Source organism: Protopterus annectens, chromosome 8.part0, assembly GCF_019279795.1.
Source record: "Protopterus annectens isolate FY-2018-M chromosome 8.part0, PAN1.0, whole genome shotgun sequence".
Classification (NCBI taxonomy): Eukaryota; Metazoa; Chordata; order Ceratodontiformes; family Protopteridae; genus Protopterus; species Protopterus annectens.
In genome coordinates, this window is record NC_056741.1 from 530,057,191 (window position 1) to 530,077,807 (window position 20,617).

At 44.1% G+C, this 20,617-nt stretch overlaps 1 protein-coding gene across 1 annotated transcript in view; it reads left to right on the forward strand.

Moving 5' to 3' along the window:
* CERS2 (ceramide synthase 2) overlaps positions 1–20,617 on the forward strand; it is a 1,576,758-nt gene that overhangs the window by 155,084 nt on the left and 1,401,057 nt on the right. The window lies entirely within an intron of this gene.

Sequence of the window (20,617 nt, forward strand, 5' to 3'; positions counted from 1 at the left end):
AGATCATTGGATGGTAACTTTGGATCTCAAGGAGGCTTACCTTCATGTTCCTATCAGGCTGTGTTGCAGGAAGTATCTGCCGAGCTGGGACTTCTCACTATCAGTTCTCTGCATTGCCCTTTGGCTTATCTACTGCCCAGAGTGTTCGTTCTGGCTCCAGTGATAGCTTTCTTCAGGCTAAAAGGAATACAAATCTATCCTTATTTGGACGACTGCCTGATTCTGGCTCAAGGAAGGAAGAGCTTCTTCATCATTTGGAATATGTGATAGCAGTGCTAAGATGCCTGGGGTATTCTGTGAACGAAATAAAGTCCAGTCTAGTACCCTCTCAAGACATGTGCTTTCTGGGTGTGAGACTGAATACAGCATCCCAGATGGCCTTTTAACCCGGACAAACAAAAGAGTCTATCCCTTTACTTCCATCAACTATCTCATCAGTCCGGGCTGACTGCAAGGACAGTCCTTCAAGCCTTAGGGTTCATGGCATCTTGTATTCTGGTGCTTCCCAATGCCACACTGCATATGAGGAAGCTACAATGGTATCTCAAAATGTATGGACACAGCACTGCCAGGATCTGGACACTGTCATTCAAATAATACCTTGCATTCAAAAGGAATTTTGTGGTGGGCTCAGGAATGTCACCTAAACAAGGGACTCTCTGTGACCCGGCCAGAGGCGAGTCAGATTTTAACGACAGATGCCTCAGACATAGCTTGGGAGCTCATCTAAATGGAAAGTGGATACAAGACAAGTGGCCTGCCAGACTACAACATCTACATATCAACATGAAGGAGATGTTAGCAGTCCAGTTTGCATTAATAGCTTTCAAGGATTTACTTCTTCCGGGGCAGGTGTTGATTCTAACAGACAACACAACTGTCATGTGGTACATCAACAAGCAAGGGGGAACACATTCTTATCCTCTATGCAGGCAAGCAATGATTTTGTGGGAGACTGCTCTCAGTTTACAACTAAGTTTTCAGGCAAGGTTTCTGCCGGGAGCACAGAACTCCTTAGCAGATGTGTTAAGCAGACAAATCATGGATCCCCACGAGTGGAAACTGGATCTTCATGTATTTCAGAAACTGACAGTGTCCAGGGGAACTCCAGACATAGATCTGTTCGCTTCTCCACTAAACCAGCTGCCAAAGTTTTGCACAAAGCGGTTTCATCACACAGCTTGGAAAGTGGATGCTCTTTCTTTCAGTTGGAAAAATCTTCATGTGTATGCCTTTCCACCTCTGCCTCTCCTCCCAAAGGTACTTCTGAAGGTCAGACAGGACAAGCCAAGGATGATTTTGATAGCTCCAGATTGGCCTCGACAGCACTGGTACCCACTACTGAGAAGTCTAGTACGGAAGCCTCCATGGCCTTTGCCTTTGATTCCTCATCTGTTGTCACAGGAGGACAATCATTTGCTGAATGTCAAACTTCACTCTCTTCACCTAACAGCATGGCATATTCTGTTTTAAACCATAGAGGGTCTCAACTTCCACAACAAGTTTTGAATGTGATTTTGGAAGCTAGAAGGCCTAGTACAAGGAAAGTGTAGATAAATGGAAGAGGTTTTTATTTTGGAGTGCAGCTAAGGATTTGGATGTTTCTGAGCCTGATTTAAGTGTGGCTCTTCAATATCTTACTGAGTTATTGGACAAGGGTTTGTCCTTCTCTTCTATTAAGATTCATGCTGCAGCAATTTCAGCTCACTACGATTGTGACCCTCCATTGTTTTCTCATCCTTTATTCAAGCAATTTCTCAGAGGGGCAAAGAATATAAGACCCCCACGAAGAGCTCCTACTCCTGCTTGGGATCTCAATTTTGTGTTGGAAAAACTCACTCTACAACCTTTTGAGCCTGCAGCTACTGCTGAGTTGAAATATTTGTCATGGAAGACTGCTTTTTTGTTGGCCATTACCTCTGCAAGAAGGGTTTCTGAATTGCAGGCCCTTATGGCAGTTGAGCCTTTCTTAATTTTTCACAAGGATAGGGTATCTTACCAATCCCTCCTTTATGCCTAAAGTGGTTTCTAGTGTGGCTTTAAACCAAACTATTCATTTGCCTACTTTTTATGCAAATCCCCAAACTAAAGGGGAAAAGATTTTGCACACCTTAGATGTTCACAGGCAGTTATATTATTTGGACAGAACTAAAGGGTTCAGACAATCTCAGCAGTTATTAGTTTCTTTTGCTTTGTGCTCTCAGGGCAAGCCTGTGTCAAAACAAACTTTCTAAGTGGATTGGGTTTTGCATTGCTTTCTGTTATTCCCATCATGGCAAAGAGATTCCAGCTGGGATTAGACCTCATTCCACTAGGGCTACTGCCACTTCCACAGCTTTTTTGAGGGGGGTGGCTACTAAGGATATTTTGGAGGCAGCCACTTGGAGTTCAGTGCATACCTTCTCTAGGCATTACCACCTTCCCTTGTACTCTAAATCCAGGGCTGGTTTTGCCACTGCTGTGTTGCAGGGCATTTTGGCAGCTCCTGCTTCATTATAGTTTAGCCATCCTCCCTTACCTCTGCTTTGGGATTCTACCCAAGTGTTAGGACTGCAGCAATGTGAGATGAAGAACATAGTACAGTTTTGTACCTACCATAAATGTAGATGTTCAAGATCCACATTGCTGCAGTCCTCCCTCCTTCCCCTCTGTTGTTTGAGGTGGTTGTGTGGGCTGGATTATCCATCTGAGGTAAATTGCTTTTTGGTTATTGCATTTTGTATATATTGTATATATTATACATATTTTTGGTGTTAGACTAGCTGTTGGTTTAGTTGTGGTCTTTGGGTTTGGACCTTTCTTTTTAGGGTCTTCTGACATCTGGGGCAAGAAAAGACTGAGGATATGACGTCGGTCATGCGCATTTGTACCCTGACGTTCTGATGTCAGTCAAATGCGCCCTGACCGACGTCAGCCTTATGCTCTGATATTCGGGCCGAATGAGGGACAGCGGACTACCCAAGTGTTAGGTCTGCAGCAATGTGGATCTTCGAACATCTACATTTATGGTAGGTACAAAACTGTACTTTCTGCAGAGTCATGCTTAACATGCCTGTAGTAAATTTATTGGGATTGGTGCTTTACAGGATTCCTCACTTATTCACTAAATTCACGTTGCAACAATCTCTCAGCTTTGGTCTCTGGAAAGTACTGCTGTTTTTTTAACAACTCAGATTTATTTTCCTTAAAGTTGTCATAATATTTTTAATACATTTTGATGATAAATGAATAATGCAATAACATTTTTCGAATAAGAAGATAAACCATCCACATTATTTAGAAAGGCCTGAAGAAAAATTGCATCAAATTTCTAATAAAAAAAAGAAAACCGAAAATAGAAAAGCTATGTACGCAGCAATTCCTAAAATCATTCGAGTGTCTGATTTTTGTCTGGTAGATGTCTGAGTGAAATCACTGAGTGATTCTTTTGGTCAGCTCCTGACATTTTTTTTCTGCCATTCGAGCATTTTCATTTGGAGGGGGGGGGAGTCACTGGCATTTTCCCTTTGGACTTTCTTATTGGCAGACTATCGAAGAATCCCTTTTAGCTTGTTGGCTCACTGTTTGACTAAACTTTTCTTTAGCCTGTTCTGCGTACAAAAAATACATTTGATCTTCCAGGAAATGCTATTCTGAAAATGGATGCATATAACTATTTGAATTTTATAACTGCCTCTTTGTCTTCTGGTTGACGGGATAAACTTGCTACGCCTTCCTGGTGTTGGACACATCATTTTCTACAAACACTGTGGGTTCTCAATTTTTTTTTATTTTTTGGAATACTTGCTCCTTTTGCCACATTATTTCTCAGGTACACTGCTTTGTGCTGGTATGGTAGCATCTTCATGAATACAGGTCTCTGCTGCTTTCTGAAAGCCACATTTGAAGCATACACACTGTGCCCTCTCAAGTAACAAGACTTGCTGTGGAGAGTCGGTGTAGTAAATTTGTACTTTAATACAGTCTTCCTTCAGTTTTGATATTCAAAATCTACTGTTATTTATTTTTGAGAAGTCTCATGTTCAGCCAGTCTTTTTAGTCTTTCTGCAGATGTTCATGTTTCACTGTTGCGGTCATTACATTTAGGTAATTTGCTGGCAGGTTGCCCTCAGTTGGCCTGATTAACAAAGTCTTGGGTCTTGCATCGGTTGCTGTCCCTTCTTCCATGACGTCAGGTAATCGGTTATAAAAAATGCAGCCAATGCCATTACATCAGTCTTTCTTGCTGTGCAGTGCCCGAAGCAGTTGGCAAGTACCGGTCGGCTGACTCCTGAAATTTTTTCAAGTTTCAGATCCGAAGTCTTCAACTTAAAGCCAAGTACCCCGTTGGGAAGACTTTTTTTTTTTTTTATTTTCTTGCTCCTTACCGATGTCAGTAAAAGTTTAATAATTGTATTACTTGTGGAAAGCAAATACCTCAAAGATTTTCATCCGTACTGTATTTCTTGCCTAGGCCCTGACCACGACTTACCTTGCTGTTGGATGTCCTTCAAGGATGCATCTGCAGTCCTAACATATGGGTTGTCCTGCCTCAGGCAGCCCTTCGGTCGGCCGGGATTCCAAAGTCTGGGTCTGGCCTCGGCTGATGTCGCACTTCACCCGACGTCATAGCTGCTGTTTGTTGGGTATAAAGGCATCAGCCGACACCATTTTCCTCAGTCTTTCTTGCCGCGCGGTGCCCGAAGCAGAAGCTGTTCGCAAGTGCCGGTCGGTCAGATCCAGAGATTTCTACTACCGAAGACTTCTAAAAAGCTAAGTACCCCATTGGGGACTCTTTCTTGCCTCAGCCGATGTCAGACAAAGTAAATAATTGTTTAACTTGTGGGAAACAAATACCTCATAAGGATTTCCACTCTTACTGCCTTCCCTGCTTAGGCCCAGACCACGACGTATCAGCTTGTCTAGCCTGTGCTTCCTTCAACCGACGGACGCTTAGACGTCGGTCGGAGTTTGCAGAGGAGTTTTTTGGTCCAGCTTTTGCATACAAAATGTTGTCTGAGACTCCGACTACACAATTAGTTAAAAAGCGCAAGGAAAAGGACCGACACTCGCGGTCCGCGGTTTCAGCTGAAACCACGGTTAGGCCCACCGCGAGTGTCTCTGTTTCGGCTGAAACAGAGCCCTCGGTTCTTCCTGCGGCCGAAAGCATGCCTCCGATAGCCGAGGCCTCACAGAGCATGGCTGAATCTGCTACTGAATTTACTGCTACAGAAGCAGGCACCCAGGATTTGTCAGACACTATTCCTTTAGACATATCTACCCCTGCACGTGGGGCTGCTAGACCCCCTGCCTCTGTCTATCAAGGCTTTTGCCAGGGCTAAAGCAGCTAAATTTTCTAAGGCCTTGCCTGCTAAAACTCCCTCACATAGGCCTACCTCTAGTTCACAAATACTCAGCCTGGCTGAGGATCTCATTTCTTTGATCAGGGGATCCCAACCTCACCCAGACGGGGCCTCTCAGCCCCCTCCAGATGAGGCCTAGGACTGAACCCCCGGAACCTATCTCTACAGACTATTCCTCGGATGACTCAGACCCTCACGAAGGCCCATATTCTCCTTATGAGGATTCTGATGCAGAAGACTCCATTCCTTCTGCTTCTCCTCCTGAAGAATTTTCTTTTGGGGAAACCTTACATGCTATGAGGGAACACTTCCAATGGCAGGGCCAGGATTTTTCAGATTCAAGGAAAAGGCTAAGGACTTTTTTACACTTACCACAGCATAGGCCTTTAGCCATTCCTCCAGTACTAGCAGTTGTTGATGCATATAATGATGCCTGTACTGCCCCTGATTCTCTTCCTCCGGCCCCTGCCAAGCCTGACAGATATTATAGGGTTCCGGACACACACTACCATTTGTATAAGGCTCCTGTTGCAGACCCTGAAACCATTTCACAGGGCCCTAAAGGTGTGGCAGCTGCTTCTGCCAAAAACCCTCTTCCCTCTGAAAGGGAATCTAGAGCATTAGAGAGATGGGGTAAAAAGGTTTATACTTCTGCTACTCTTTCGGCCAGGGCCTTAAACTGTCAATTTCACATGATTCAGTACCAGGAATTTTTGTTAGACCAGCTAAATAAAAAACTGTCCTCTCCTGAACCTATAGACCGCAAGTCCCTTCAGGATTTGGTACATAACTCTCAGCAGGTCAGTAACCATTTCTTAAAATGTGGCTATGATGCACTGGAGGCTTCCTTTAGATCAGCTATGACTGGAACAGTGATTCAAGGCATGCCTGGTTAAAAGAACAATCCTTACCAGACCATGTTAAGTCAAAACTCCTAGATGCTCCCATGGAGAAACAAAGTTTGTTTGGCTCCCCTGCACAGGAGGTTCTAAAGAAGGTGGAAGAAAAAGCAAAATCTGTCCAAACAGTCAAGGATTTCTTACAGGTCCAACCTCCGAGGTTTAGCAGAAATTGGCCTTCGAAGAATTGGTCCTTTCCAGCCAACTCCAGAGCACAGAGAGGCAGAAATAGACGCCCAAGAGGCAGAGTTCAATCTAGGGGTGCCTACAGGGGACGTCAGTGGCAACCTACCAACCAGAGAAGTACTGCCACAGATTCAACTACAACCACTTCCACAGGGCAGACACAATGACTTGGCTCTGGTTCCGCCTACCAGGGAACAACTGGAAGCACCCTTTGGCGGAAAGCTAGCCTTATTTTCCAAAAACTGGCATTACATCACAGGAGACAAATGGACTTTACAAACAATAGACAAGGGCTACAGGTTTCACTTCCACACTCTACCAAAAAAGAGAGGAATGCCAAACCTACCACCAAGCCAAAAAACAGACGCTCTAAGACAAATCAACAACTTACTAAGGATGAGAGCTATAGAAAAGGTACCGCCTATGGAGCAAGGCCAAGGATTTTACTCCAGGCTTTTCCTTGTACCAAGAAAAGAAAATCAATGGAGACCTATTCTCGACTTGTCTGCACTGAACACATATCTTATTGTTCCAAAATTCAAAATGCTGACCCTCCAGCAACTTCTTCCCATGCTGGGCAAGGAGTCTTGGCTGGTGACTCTAGATCTCAAGGAGGCATACCTGCACGTCCCTATACGACAAGATTGCAGAAGACACCTCAGATTTCTTGCAGGATCAGAGCATTATCAATTCTCAGCATTGCCCTTTGGCTTATCTACTGCGCCCAGGGTATTCACGAAATGCCTGGCATCAGTAATTGCTCATTGCAGGCTTCAGGGAATTCAAATTTACCCATACCTGGACGACTGCCTAATACAAGCGGACAACAAGGAAAAATTAACAAAAGATTTGGAAAATGTCATACAACTGTTGCAAGCCTTGGGATACACAGTCAACATGCAAAAGTCAAGACTAGTACCATCCCAAAGGATAACATTCTTGGGTGCAGAACTGGATACATAAACTCAAATGGCTTTTCTCACAGAAGAAAAACAAAAGCAACTACCAGTCTACTTCATGACATTAACAACACAAACTCAGCTTACTGCAAGGAAAGTCCTGCAAGCCCTGGGTTACATGGCATCCTGCATAATATTGGTTCTGCATGCCAGGCTGCATATGAGGAAGTTGCAATGGTACCTAAGGAATGTATGGTCTCAACACAAGCACAGTCTAGAAGCCCAGATTCCAATAATCCCATGCCTGAAACAAGAATTCCTGTGGTGGGCTCAGGCCTGTCAGTTGAACAGAGGATTGCCTTTCCACAAACCTCATCCAAGCCAAACCATCACCACGGATGCCTCAGACCTAGGATGGGGGGCACACATGGTGGACAAGTGTATACAAGGCCTATGGACCCAAGACCAGCTGGATCTACACATAAATCTAAAGGAGATGCTGGCAGTGAAACATGCGATCCAGGCGTTCAGACCACTCCTTCAACAGGGTCATCTGCTGATAAGGACGGACAATACCACAGTCATGTGGTACATCAACAAACAGGGAGGTACACATTCATATCCTCTATGCCGGATGGCAATGGACCTGTGGAATGTGGCCCTGAATCTCAACATTCAACTTCAGGCCAGATTTGTACCAGGAAAAGAAAATTCTCTAGCAGACACCTTAAGCAGAACTACCATGGATGCTCACGAATGGATGCTGCATCCAGATATCTTCAAAGCCATAACAAAGAAATGGGGACTACCACAGATAGACATGTTAGCCTCCCCACACAACCACCAATTGGAGAAATTCTGCACAAGAGCATACCACCCACTTGCTTGGAGGGTGGACTCCCTTTCCTTCAGCTGGAAAAACCTGATAGCATATGCATTTCCACCTCTTCCCTTGATGTACAAAGTTCTACTGAAGATCAGAGAGGATCAGCCAAGGGTAATTCTGATAGCTCCAGACTGGCCGAGGCAACATTGGTACCCTCTACTGAGGAGCATGTCTCGGACACACGCATGGCCACTACCTCTATGCCCCTTACTATTAACACAGGACAACTACAAGATCCTACATCCAAACTTGAAAACACTGCAGCTAGCTGCTTGGAATATTGCATAAAACAAAATAACCCAGGTTTATCTCAGAGGGTTAAGGACATTATCCTGGAGGCACGTCGACCCTCCACAAGGAAAACTTATTCAGCCAAGTGGAAAAGATACCTCATTTGGAGTGCAGCAAAGGGAGAAAATGTCTCATTGGCAAACATAGCACGCATCCTGGAATATTTAGAAGAGCTGTTCCACAATGGCCTGTCTTACTCCTCCATTAAGATTCATGCATCAGCAATTTCAGCAGAATACAACATGGATCCTCCTGTCTTCAATCATCCTCTACTCGGGCAGTTCTTGAGAGGAATCAAAAATGTAAAACCTCCAAGGTAACCACCTTTACCTACATGGGATCTCAACTTTGTGCTGGAAAAGTTAACACTTCCCCCGTTTGAACCAGCAGCAACAGCAGAATTACAATTCTTGTCTTGGAAACCTGCTTTCTTGCTAGCAATTACTTCAGCAAGAAGGGTATCTGAGTTACAGGCATTAATGGCAGTACAACCCTTCCTTATCTTCCATCAGGACAGAGTCTCTCTGAGAACTAACCCTACCTTTATGCCAAAAGTGGTCTCCAGAGTATCCTTGAACCAAGCGATTCATTTACCAGCATTCTTCCCCAACCCACAGAACAGGGGGGAAAGACTGCTACATACCTTGGATGTACACAGACAATTACGCTACTATCTGGACAGAACTAAGACCAGCAGAAAAACTGACCAGCTTCTGGTAGCATATGCAACAGGAATCCAAGGAAAAGCAATTTCAAAACAGACCATCTCAAAATGGATAGGAAATTGCATTCGATTTTGCTATTCTTTTCATGGAAAGACAACTCCTGATAATATCAGACCTCATTCCACAAGAGCTACAGCCACCACTACAGCTTTCCTACGAGGAGTGGCTACTAAAGACGTTTTAGATGCTGCTACTTGGAGCTCCGTGCATACGTTTGCCAAGCATTATAATCTACCCTTATACTGTAGATCCCGAGCAGGTTTTGCAACTGCTGTTTTGCAAGGGATCTTAACTACACCATCTTTATCTTAGTGCCTCTTCCCCCAGTTTGGCTATGGTAGTCTACCCATATGTTAGGACTGCAGATGCATCCTTGAAGGACATAGTACAGTTTTGTACCTACCATAAATGTAGATGTCAGATAGGTATGCATCTGCAGTCAGGATTACCCACCCTCCTTCCCCTCTATTGTGGTGCATTTGTTTGTATATATGTGTGTGTGTGTGTGTGTGTGTGTGTATATATATATATATATATATATATATATATATATATATATATATATATATATATATATATATTCATATTGTTTGCTCTCTACTGTTTGGAATTATTTGCATTTATCCAAATTTAGCCTTCCTAGAGGGCACCTGGCATCTGGGGCAAGAAACACTGAGGAAAATGGCATCGGCTGATGCCTTTATACCCAACAGCCAGCAGCTATGATGTCTGGTGAAGTGCGACATCAGCCGAGGCCAGACCCAGACTTTGGAATCCGGCCGACCGAAGGGCTGCCTGAGGCAGGACAACCCATATGTTAGGACTGCAGATGCATACCTATCGGACATCTACATTTATGGTAGGTACAAAACTGTACTTTTTGTGCTTTATTTAATCAGCACACTATCTATCGTCTGTACATTTTTGCCTCTAAATATTTCGATTCTCTGTTTAATTATCTAGAAATGTCGTCAGTTAGCCATCCGGCTACTGGGATTCTGAAAAAACTCAGAGAGAGAGAGACCGCTGAGGTCCAAAACTGCTGACTATGCTTCTCCTAAGCCAGTTCACCAGTACTCCCGGAGGTGCTTTTGCAGCCCCGGATACCCGTTACTTCTGATTTGCAGGCCTCTACTGAGACCCATTTGGGGTTTGGTATGCCGCGAGATGCTTCACCTAAGGAACCCGTGGATGTCTCTACCTTGGATGAGTCCAGAGCCACTGTGCAGGCACCGACTTTTGAGGGTGTATTCAGGCCTAAAGGCTTTTCATATTAAGTTAACACCACCTTCATTACTAAGGCCTAAATCTTGTTCCAAGTCTAAAAAGCCGATGCCCAGGCCACATGTTCAGGCCCCTATGCCTAAAAAATAAATGATCAAAATGGCTGAAGATCTAATTACTGTAATCAGGGATAGTCAACCCCCCCCCCCCCCCCCAAGAGGCCTAGGCCTGAGCTTGTTTAGGAATCTTCTGATCAGGATACAGTTTCTTCTGTCTCTTCTAATGACCTGGATTTGTCCATACCTGCTTATGAGGATTCTGATGCAGAGGATTCCATTCCCTCTGCTTCCCCTCCTGAGGATTTTTCTTTTGGGGAAACTTTACATACTTTTAAGGGAGCATTTCCACTGGGCAAGTCAGGAATTTTCTGATTCAAAAAGAGGCTTGGGGATTTCCTTTTACATCAGCATAGGCCTTTGGCTATACCTCCTGTACTAGACATTGTTGATGTGTTTTCGGAATCCAGTTTGGTCCCTGATTTTCTGCCTCAGACTCCTAGTAAACCTGACTGATACTACAGGGTTCCTGAGTCCCACAAGTTCCTTTTCAAAAATCCTGTTGCAGATTCAGAGACCAGTTCTCAAGGGCATGAAGGCTTCTACTGCTAAAAATCCTACCCCTTCTGATACATTCCAGGGCGCTGGATAGATGGGGTAAAAATGTTTTATACTTCTGCAGACTTGGCAATCGGAGCTTTAAACTGCCAATTTCGTATGTTAAAATATCAACAGCATATTATTGGACTGCTTAAACTGAAAATGTTGTTGATCCCCAATTGTGTGGAAAATAGATTTACAGGATTTAATGCATTCTGCTGAACAAGTTGAAAAATATACTTTGCAATGTGGTTTTGATTCTTTAGAGGCCTCCTGCAGGGCTGCTGCTACTGGGCCTGTGCTTCGAAGGCATGCTTGGCTTAAGGAGCAATCTTTGCCTGATCATGTTAAAGCTAAATTGTTGGATGCTCCTTTAAATCGGGACCGCCTGTTTGGCAATAAGTCTGAAGAAGTTCTACAAAAGATGGAAGATGAAGCTAAATCTATGCAAACAGTTAAAGATTTCTTAGTGCAACCTCCAAGATTTTGTAGGGACTGGCCTACTAAGAATTGGTCTTTTCCAGCCCCTTCTAGATCCTCTCAAGCCAAACCCAGATGCAGCAAAAACCCCAGGTTTCAGTCCCAGGGGACTCAGAACTAAGCAGTGGGGGGCCTCCACTTCCGAATCTGGAAATAACCAGACACCCCCCTATGGTAAACAGTCTCCATGACTTTTTAACAGTACCAAGCACTTACCTTTTAACTGCCCCTTTGGGAGGAAAGATTGCTCTTTATGCAAAGAACTGGGAACTCGTAACCCATGACAAATGGGATGTTCTTCATTCCACATTGCTGCAGTCCTAACTATTGGGTAGTCCGCTGTCCAGTCGGCCCGAATACCAAAGTATGCTGGCGTCGGTCAAGGCGCATTAGACTGACGTCAGTACGTCAGGGTACTAATGCGCATGACCGACGCCATATCCTCAGTCTTTTTTGCCGCATGGTCCGATGCAGAAGCAGTTTTGCAGGTTGGCGTTCTGAAAGTTTCTGAAGTCAGAGTTTCAGACCGAATCAAAGAATATTTTTGTTTTTCTTGCCTCAGTATTTAACGGATGTCAGAAAAAGTGAATAACTGTATTTCTTGTGGGAAACAGATACCTCATAGGGATTACCATACTTTGTGTATACCTTGTTTAGGGCCTGAGCACGACGTTGTTGGATGCCGCTCTTGTGCTAGATTTAACAAACGCACTATTAAGAGAAGGTTAGACTGTGCCAGGTTAGTTTTGGGAAGCGTTGTAATTATAAAATGCCGCCGGATGCTCCGGATAAAGCAGCAAAGCCTAGAGTGGAGGAACCGACAGTCGCCAGGAGTTTCTTTGGAGTCTCAGGGAGACTTTACTGTTACAGGATGTGTCCCCTCAGGAAGTAGGCCAGGCTGAAGGGGCTTCTCAGGTGGCTGTTCTTCCCTCTCTTCCTAAGGTGGTTAGGGCCTCCCTTCTGTTTCCAAGGCTTCTTTAGAGGCAGGCCTAGTTTAGCTTCAGTGGGGTTTCTCCGAGTGTTTCAGGGTCTTTGCCTAAGAAGCATATGCTAAAATGGCAGAGGATTTGATTACTATGATTAGAGGTTCTATGCCCCTCCTGATAAGAGGCCTAGGGTGGAACCTGAGTTTGAGAGTTCGAGCAATGTTGAGGCTTCTGAGTCTTCGCTGAAGACTTGCAGGAGTATCCTCCTTATTCTGATTCTGATGTGGATGATTCTACTCCTTCAGCTTCCTCCTGAGGATTTTTCATTCTCAGAGACTCTGCATTCCATGAGGGAGCATTTTAAATGGGAAGGTCAAGATTTCTCTGATTCCAGGAAGAGGCTTAGGGAATTCATAGGCCTTTAGCTATACCTCCTGTTCTGAATGTGGTAGAAGATGTTTTGCAGAGGCTTCCTGAATCCTGATTCTTTGCCTCCTGCCCCAGTTAAACCGGATAGGTACTATAGGGTGCCTGAGGCTCATAAGTATCTTTTAAGAGTCCTAGGGCAGACCGGGCGGTCTCTCAGGGGCCTAAAGGTGTGAAGGCTTCTGTTAAAATCCTGTTCCTCCTGATAAAGAGGCAAGGGCTTTGGGTAGATGGGGAAAGAAAGTGTATACTGCTTCCACTTTAGCCATGAGGTTGAATTGTCAGTTTCACATGTTAAAATATCAGAATTATCTCCTTTCACAATTGAAGTCTAAGGTGGATGCTCTGGCTGAAGGTATTGAGTGTAAAGAGTTGCAGGATTTAGTTCATGTGTCTGAACAGGTGGGAAAGCATTCCTTGCAGTGTGGTTTTGATGCTGTGCAGGCCTCCTCGGTGGCTGCCACTGGTTCTGTTCAGGCACGCCTGGTTGAGAGATCAGAATTTAGCTGAGCATGTTAAGACAAGGATTTTGGATGCTCCTTTACAGTCTGATGTGTTGTTTGGTTGCCTGTGGAAGCAGTTTTAAAGAAAATGGAGGACAAGGCTAAGTCTATGCAAACTGTTAAGGATTTTTGCAGGTGCAGCCTCCAAAGTTTAGTAGAAATTGGCCTACTAAGGGATGGACATATCCTGCTTATGATTCCCAGTCTAGGGGTAGGTCTAGACGTGGTAGGGCAGAGCTCAAGGTTCTTTTAGGCCTAGAACAGGAGTTCACCTGCTCAGACTTCTGGTGAGGGTAGGGTCAGTCCTTTAAACAGACCCAATGACCTGCCTTTTCAGCTGCCAGTACATTCTCGCCTGGCAGCACCTTTGGGAGGAAGGCTGTCTCTTTCAAAGAAAATTGGGATTTAATTACCCAAGACAGATGGGTTCTGGATATCATTCACCACGGTTACAGGTTTTATTTCCATACCTTGCCTCCTTTCAAAGGCATGCCAGACATTCCTCCTCTACAAAGACAAGAGGCTCACAAGCAAATTTCTCTGTTGCTCCAAATAGGCCCCATTCAGCCAGTTCCTGTGCCAGAAAGGGGCCTAGGATTTTATTCGCCTGTTCCTAGTACCAAAGAGAGACCAATTTTGGATTTATCTATCCTCAACACTTATCTGGACATTCCCAAGTTCAAAATGTTGACGTTACAACAGCTTTTACCTCTGCTGGGCAAAGATCACTGGATGGTAACTTTAGATCTCAAGGAAGCTTACCTTCATGTGCCTATCAGACTAAGTTGCAGGAAGTATCTGCAAATTTTCATTATCAGTTCTCTGCATTGCCCTTTGGCTTATCTACTGCCAGAGTATTCACAAAGGTTCTGGCTCCAGTGATAGCTTACTTCAGACTAAAAGGAATTCAAATCTATCCTTACTTGGACGACTGCCTGATTCTGGCTCAAGAAAGGAAGACCTTTACAGCATTTGGAATATGTGATAGCAGTGCTAAGATGCCTAGGGTATTCTGTGAACGAAATAAAGTCCAGTCTAGTACCCTCTCAAGACATGTGCTTTCTGGGTGTGAGACTGAATACAGCAGCCCAGATGGCCTTTTAACCCCGGACAAACAAAAGAATCTTTCCAGTTACTTCCATCTCCTATCTCTTCAGTCCGGCTGACTGCAAGGACAGTCCTTCAAGCCTTAGGGTTCATGGCATCTTGTATTCTGGTGCTTCCCAATGCCAAACTGCATATGAGGAAGCTGCAATGGTATCTCAAAATGTATGGACACAGCACTGCCAGGATTTGGTCACTGTCATTCAAATAATACCTTGCATTCAAAAGGAATTTTTGTGGTGGGCTCAGGAATGTCACCTAAACAAGGGTCAGATTCTAACGACAGATGCCTCAGACATTGCTTGGGAGCTCATCTAAATGGAAAGTGGATACAAGACAAGTGGCCTGCCAGACTACAGCATCTACATATCAACATGAAAGAGATGTTAGCAGTCCAGTTTGCATTAATGGCTTTCAAGTTACTTCTTCCAGGGCAGGTGTTGATTCTAACAGACAACACAACTGTCATGTGGTACATCAACAAACAAGGGGAACACATTCTAGGCAAGCAATGATTTATGAGCTTGCAACTAACTCTTCAGGCAAGGTTTCTGCCAGGAGCACAGAACTCCTTAGCAGATGTGTTAAGCAGACAAATCATGGATCCCCACGAGTGGAAACTGGATCTTCATGTATTTCAAAAATTGACAGTGTCATGGGAAACTCCAGACATAGATCTGTCTTCTCCACTAAACCACCAGCTGCCAAAGTTTTGCACAAAGAGGTTTCATCACAGCTTGGAAAGTGGATGCTCTTTCTTTCAGTTGGAAAAATCTTCATGTGTATGCCTTTCCACCTCTGCCTCTTCTCCCAAAGGTGCTCCTAAAGGTCAGACAAGACAAGCCAAGGATGATTTTAATAGCTCCAGATTGGCCTCGGCAACACTGGTACCCATTACTGAGGAGTCTGGTAGGAAGCCTCCATGGCCTTTACCTGTGATTCCACACCTGTTGTCTCAGAGGTCACCTGCTCAATGTCAGGCTCCACTCTCTTCATCTAACAGCCTGGCATATTCTGTTTTGAAACACAGCAGGTCTCAACTTCCTCAACAAGTTTTAAATGTGATTATGGAAGCCAGAAGACCTAGTACAAGGAAGGTAAAAATGGAAGAGATTTTATTTTGGAGTGCAGCAAACAATTTGGAGATTTCTGAGCCTAATTTGAATGTGGCTCTTCAATATCTTACTGAGTTATTGGACAAAGGTTTGTCTTTCTCTTCCATTAAGATTCATGCTGCACTCACTATGATTGTGATCCACCATTGTTTTCATCCTTTGTTCAAGCAATTTCTTAGAGGGCAAAGAATTTAAGACTAGAGCTCCTACTCCTGCTTGGGATCTCAATTTTGTGTTGGAGAAACTTACTCTACAACCTTTTGAGCCTGCGGCTACTGCTGACTTGAAATACTTGTCATGGAAGACTGCTTTTTGTTGGCCATTACTAAGAAGGGTTTCTGAGTTGCAGGCCCTTATGGCGGTTGAGCCTTTTTGATTTTTCATAAGGATAGGGTATCACTTTTTATATATTTTTTATTTTTTTGGTGCAGGTATGTTTGCAGTTTTGGTATTGGCCTTGTCTTTCTTTTTAAATAGTGTCCCAGGGATACAGATTTCATTTCCACACGTTGCCAACACCAAACGGGTGGCCAGACCTTCCCCCAAATCAATAGGCAGAGGCTCAAAAACAAGTACTTTCCCTCTTAAACATGGGGGCTATTCAACCGGTACCAGAAGAGGAAAAGGGACAACGTTTCTATTCCAGGCTTTTTCTGGTACTCAGAAAAGACCGATCATGGTGTCCACTTCTTGACCTGTCTACTGTAAACACCTTTCTGGAAATTACAAAATTCAAGATGCTGACTTCACCAGTTACTTCCTATGCTAGGCAAAGATGCCTGGTTGACAACTCTAGATTTAAAAGAAGCATCCCTGCACATCACAATCAGGGAATCTTGCAGAAGATACCTACGCTTCAAAACAGGCTACTTGCACTATCAGTTCTCTGCACTGCCCTTTGGCTTTTCTACTGCGCCCAGGGTATTTATGAAGTGCCTGGCTCCAGTTATTTGATTTTGCAGGCAAAGAAACATTCAAATATATCCATACCTGGATGATTGTCTGTTTAATTCGGTCAGAAATCCAGGACATACTTCTAAATCATCTGGCATTTGTACTTGTCTGGGGTACACCATAAACGAAAAGAAATCACAACTGGTACCCTGTCAACAGATTACATTCCTGGGTGCAAGCTTGAGTACAACTGCCCAGATGGCTTTCCTCACGCCAGAGAAGCAAATTCATTTGGTAACTAACTTCAAACAAGTGGCCACAAAAACCCTGCTTATCTGCAAGACAAATGCTGCAAGCCTTTGGGTTCATGGCGTCCTGCATTCTTCTAATTCCATATGCAAGACTGCATGAGGAAACTACAGTGGTACTTAAGTCTATGGAGTCAACATTGTCACAGCCCAGAAACAATTATTCCTATCATACCTTGCCTACGTCTGGAGTTCCTTTGGGCAGAGGCCTGCCACCAAAACAAGGGACTGCCATTCACACTACCCCCTGCCACCCAAACTCTAACTACAGATGCATCAGACTATGCATGAGGGGCTCACCTGGCAGGGAAGTGCATTCAGGGCAAATGGAACCCAAATCAAATGCACCTGCATATCAGTCAAAAAGAAATGTTAGCTGTACAGAATGCTCTTGACAACCTTCAAGGACTACATTCTTCCAGGACAAATAATGGTAAAGACTGTAACAACACCACGGTTATGTGGTACATAAGTAGGGGGTACACATTCCTGCCCTATCTGCAGACTAGCCGTGGCATTGTGGAACACAGCCTTGAGCTACCAAGTGCACTTAAGCTCATTTCCTGCCAGGAAAATTGAACACACTGGCAGACTGACTAAGCAGAAAACTCATGGACCCACACGAGTGGCAACTGGAACCACTGTTTTTCAACATGTTGACAAACAAATGGGAAGCCATAGATCTGTTTGCCCCCCCCCCCCCTCCCAGAACTACCACTTGGACAAGTTTTGCACAAGGACTCCTTACAAACAAGCATGGAAAGTGGATGCTCTCTCCTTCAGCTGGAAAATCCTGTCAGTCTACGCCTTTCCCCCTCTGGTCTCCAAAGTTCTGCTGAAAGTCAAACATGACAAACAAAGGATAATTTTGATTGCTCCATACTGGCCACGCCAACACTGGTACCCACTCCTACGCAGTATCGCAAGCATCTCCATGACACCTGCCTCAGACCCTTCCCTACTGTCTCAGCGAGAGAACCAAATTCTGTACCCCCCCAGCTTCCAACATTGAACCTTGCAGCCTGGCTAATCACTTAAATTCACCCTTATCCCTTAGCAAGCCTGTGATGGATGTCATCTTGGAGGCCAGAAGACCTAGTACTAGAAAATCTTATGCTGACAAATGGAAAAGATTGTGCCTGGAACCAATCTTTAGGGATGAGCAAAGCAGCTCCCAATTTACCTCAGATTTTGCAATACCTAACCGAGATGCTTCATAAGGGCCTGTCTTTTTCCTCTATTAAAATCCACGCCTCAGCTATTTCAGCTCACTACAACACAGAACCACCCCTCTTCTCTCATCCTCTGCTAAAACAGCATCTCAGAGGGGCAAAGAACTTGAGACCACCCAGGAGAGGTCCTGCCCCTGCCTGGGACCTTAACTTTGTTCTGGCGAAGCTCACTCTACCTCCTTTTGAGCCAGCTGCTACTGCAGACTTAAAATTTCTTTCTTGGAAAACCGCCTTCCTTTTAGCAATTACTTCAGCTAGAAGGATATCTGAATTACAGGCCCTTAGGACAGTGGAGCCTTTCATCATTTTTCATGCGGACAGGGTATCTCTCAGGACCAATCCATCCTTCATGTCCAAGGTGGTTTCCAGTGTCCATCTTGATCAGTCCATTTGCCAACCTTCTTTGCCAATCCACAGAACAAAGGGGAACGGATTCTGCATTCTTTGTGCGCGGGTAACTTAGATTCTACTTGGACAGGACTAAATCTCAAAGAAAATCTGAACCATTGCTGGTAGCATTTGCTGCAGAGGCAGAGGGGAAGGCTATTTCAAAACGAACCATTTCCAAGTGGATAAGCCATTGCATTCATTTCTGCTATAAGCACCATGGAAAACTTATCCCCCAGGGGATCAGATCTCACTCCACCAGGGCTGCATCTACTTCAGCAGCCTTTCTCAGAGGTGCTGCTACCTGGAGTTCTGTTCATACTTTCACCAAGCATCATCCTTTACCAATTTTCTCGAAATCCAGAGCTGGCTTTGCCACTGCTGTCTTGCAGGGCTTTATAGCTGGCCCTAATGCTGTATAAACTCCTCCTCCCAACCACAGCTTTGGGAATCTACCCAAATGTAATGACTGCAACAGTGAAACACAAACATTGTACAGTTGTGTACACTTAACATAAATGTAGATGTTCATGTTTCACTGTTGCAGTCCTGGTTACCCTCCCTCCAGCCCCCTACCTTTCTTTGGCTGTACCTCTACTTTCCTTTACTATGCTTTAAAAGCCTTTTCGGTGTATTTGCTTTTGGTTGGAGGTATAATTTTGTGTTTTTAATTTTATTTGCTCCCCATTAGGGGGGCATCTGACATCTGGGGCAAGAAAAACTGATGTAATGGCGTCTGCTGCATGTTTTATACCCCCTGACGACCTGACGTCATGGAAGAAGGGACAGCAACCAACGCAGGGCCCAAGACTTTTGTTAATCAGGCCGACTGAGGGCAACATGCCAGCAGATTACCCAAATGTAATGACTGCAACAATGAATACACTCCAACATCTACATTTATGGTAAGTGTACACAACTGTACTTTTTCTTAGCTTATCTGAATAGCTGCTTAAACTTGCTTCTATTTTTCTTTCTAAACTTTGCCATTTGACTTTAAAATTAATGGAACAGTAGAGGAATATTTGAATACCTCCAAGTGTATCATCGTTTAAGTCATTCTAAGTCATCTTCTGTACTAAAACTGCATATTGATCTGCTTTTTGCTGAATAAGTGCGGGTTTCTTCTCTGCCATTTCTTTCTTCTATGTATTTTTCCTGTACTTTTTCTAAATTTCATTTTTTGCTGGAATCTTGTCTCTAATTGCTAGCCAGTAAAAACTGTAGCTAGGGTGGGGCAAGGGTGGCAACTGCCTGGGCTCAAAGTGTTAGGGGGCACGGGTCCACCTTCAGATTCCTCCTGAATGCATAAACCTGAGTGCTGTAGTGCTTCCTTTGTGGCCTAAGCTATAACAACTGTTTGCTACAGTTTAAAACTTTTTTTTTTTGTCCTGAGCACTATAGGACTCCTTGCAGAATAAAAGTTGAATTTAAATGAAGAAACATTTTTTATTTTTTAAACTAAAATGTGAGGAAGGAGGAGGGGCAGGGTGCAGAAATGGAACCTGGTGTGCATCTGGCCACCTGATTTCGAGTGCTAGTAGGAACAGTGGAGTTTACTTTGCTGTTAAGCTAAAGGGCTGTGGGGTTGTAGCATGGATAGTATGCAGAAGACTTTTTTCTCTTCACTTGAAGAGCTGAGGGTTTGGGCACAAGTTTGTGGGAGTGGCACAGGGCGGTAGTTCTACCAGCTATGCCTCTGACCAATAACCAAATTTACCATGTAACAAATTGATAGTTTTCACTCTTGAAGAGTTGATCAAGTACGTCTCTTTCTTGCCACTAGGTCAAAGGCTGAACCTGCATTTGTGCATACGATAGTTGACTTCATTTGCTTAGGGCATTTAAGTTCCCCTGTTGCAGAACATTCCTTTTTTGTGTGTTTTTTTATAATGTGCATACACATGTGTATCTATCGCTCTTTCGTGCCTCACACACACGCACACTCTTCTCTCCCAGCAATATACTACTAGATTTGCATAAGAGTTGGCACATGGGGTGCCCATAGCGACTCCCCATTTTTGTGCAAACAATTCGTCATTAAACATGACATTGTTGGTTAATACATTCTCTAAAAGTGTACAAATGAGTATCTGTTTTTCATTGCTGACTCCATCGATAGAACATAGAATCT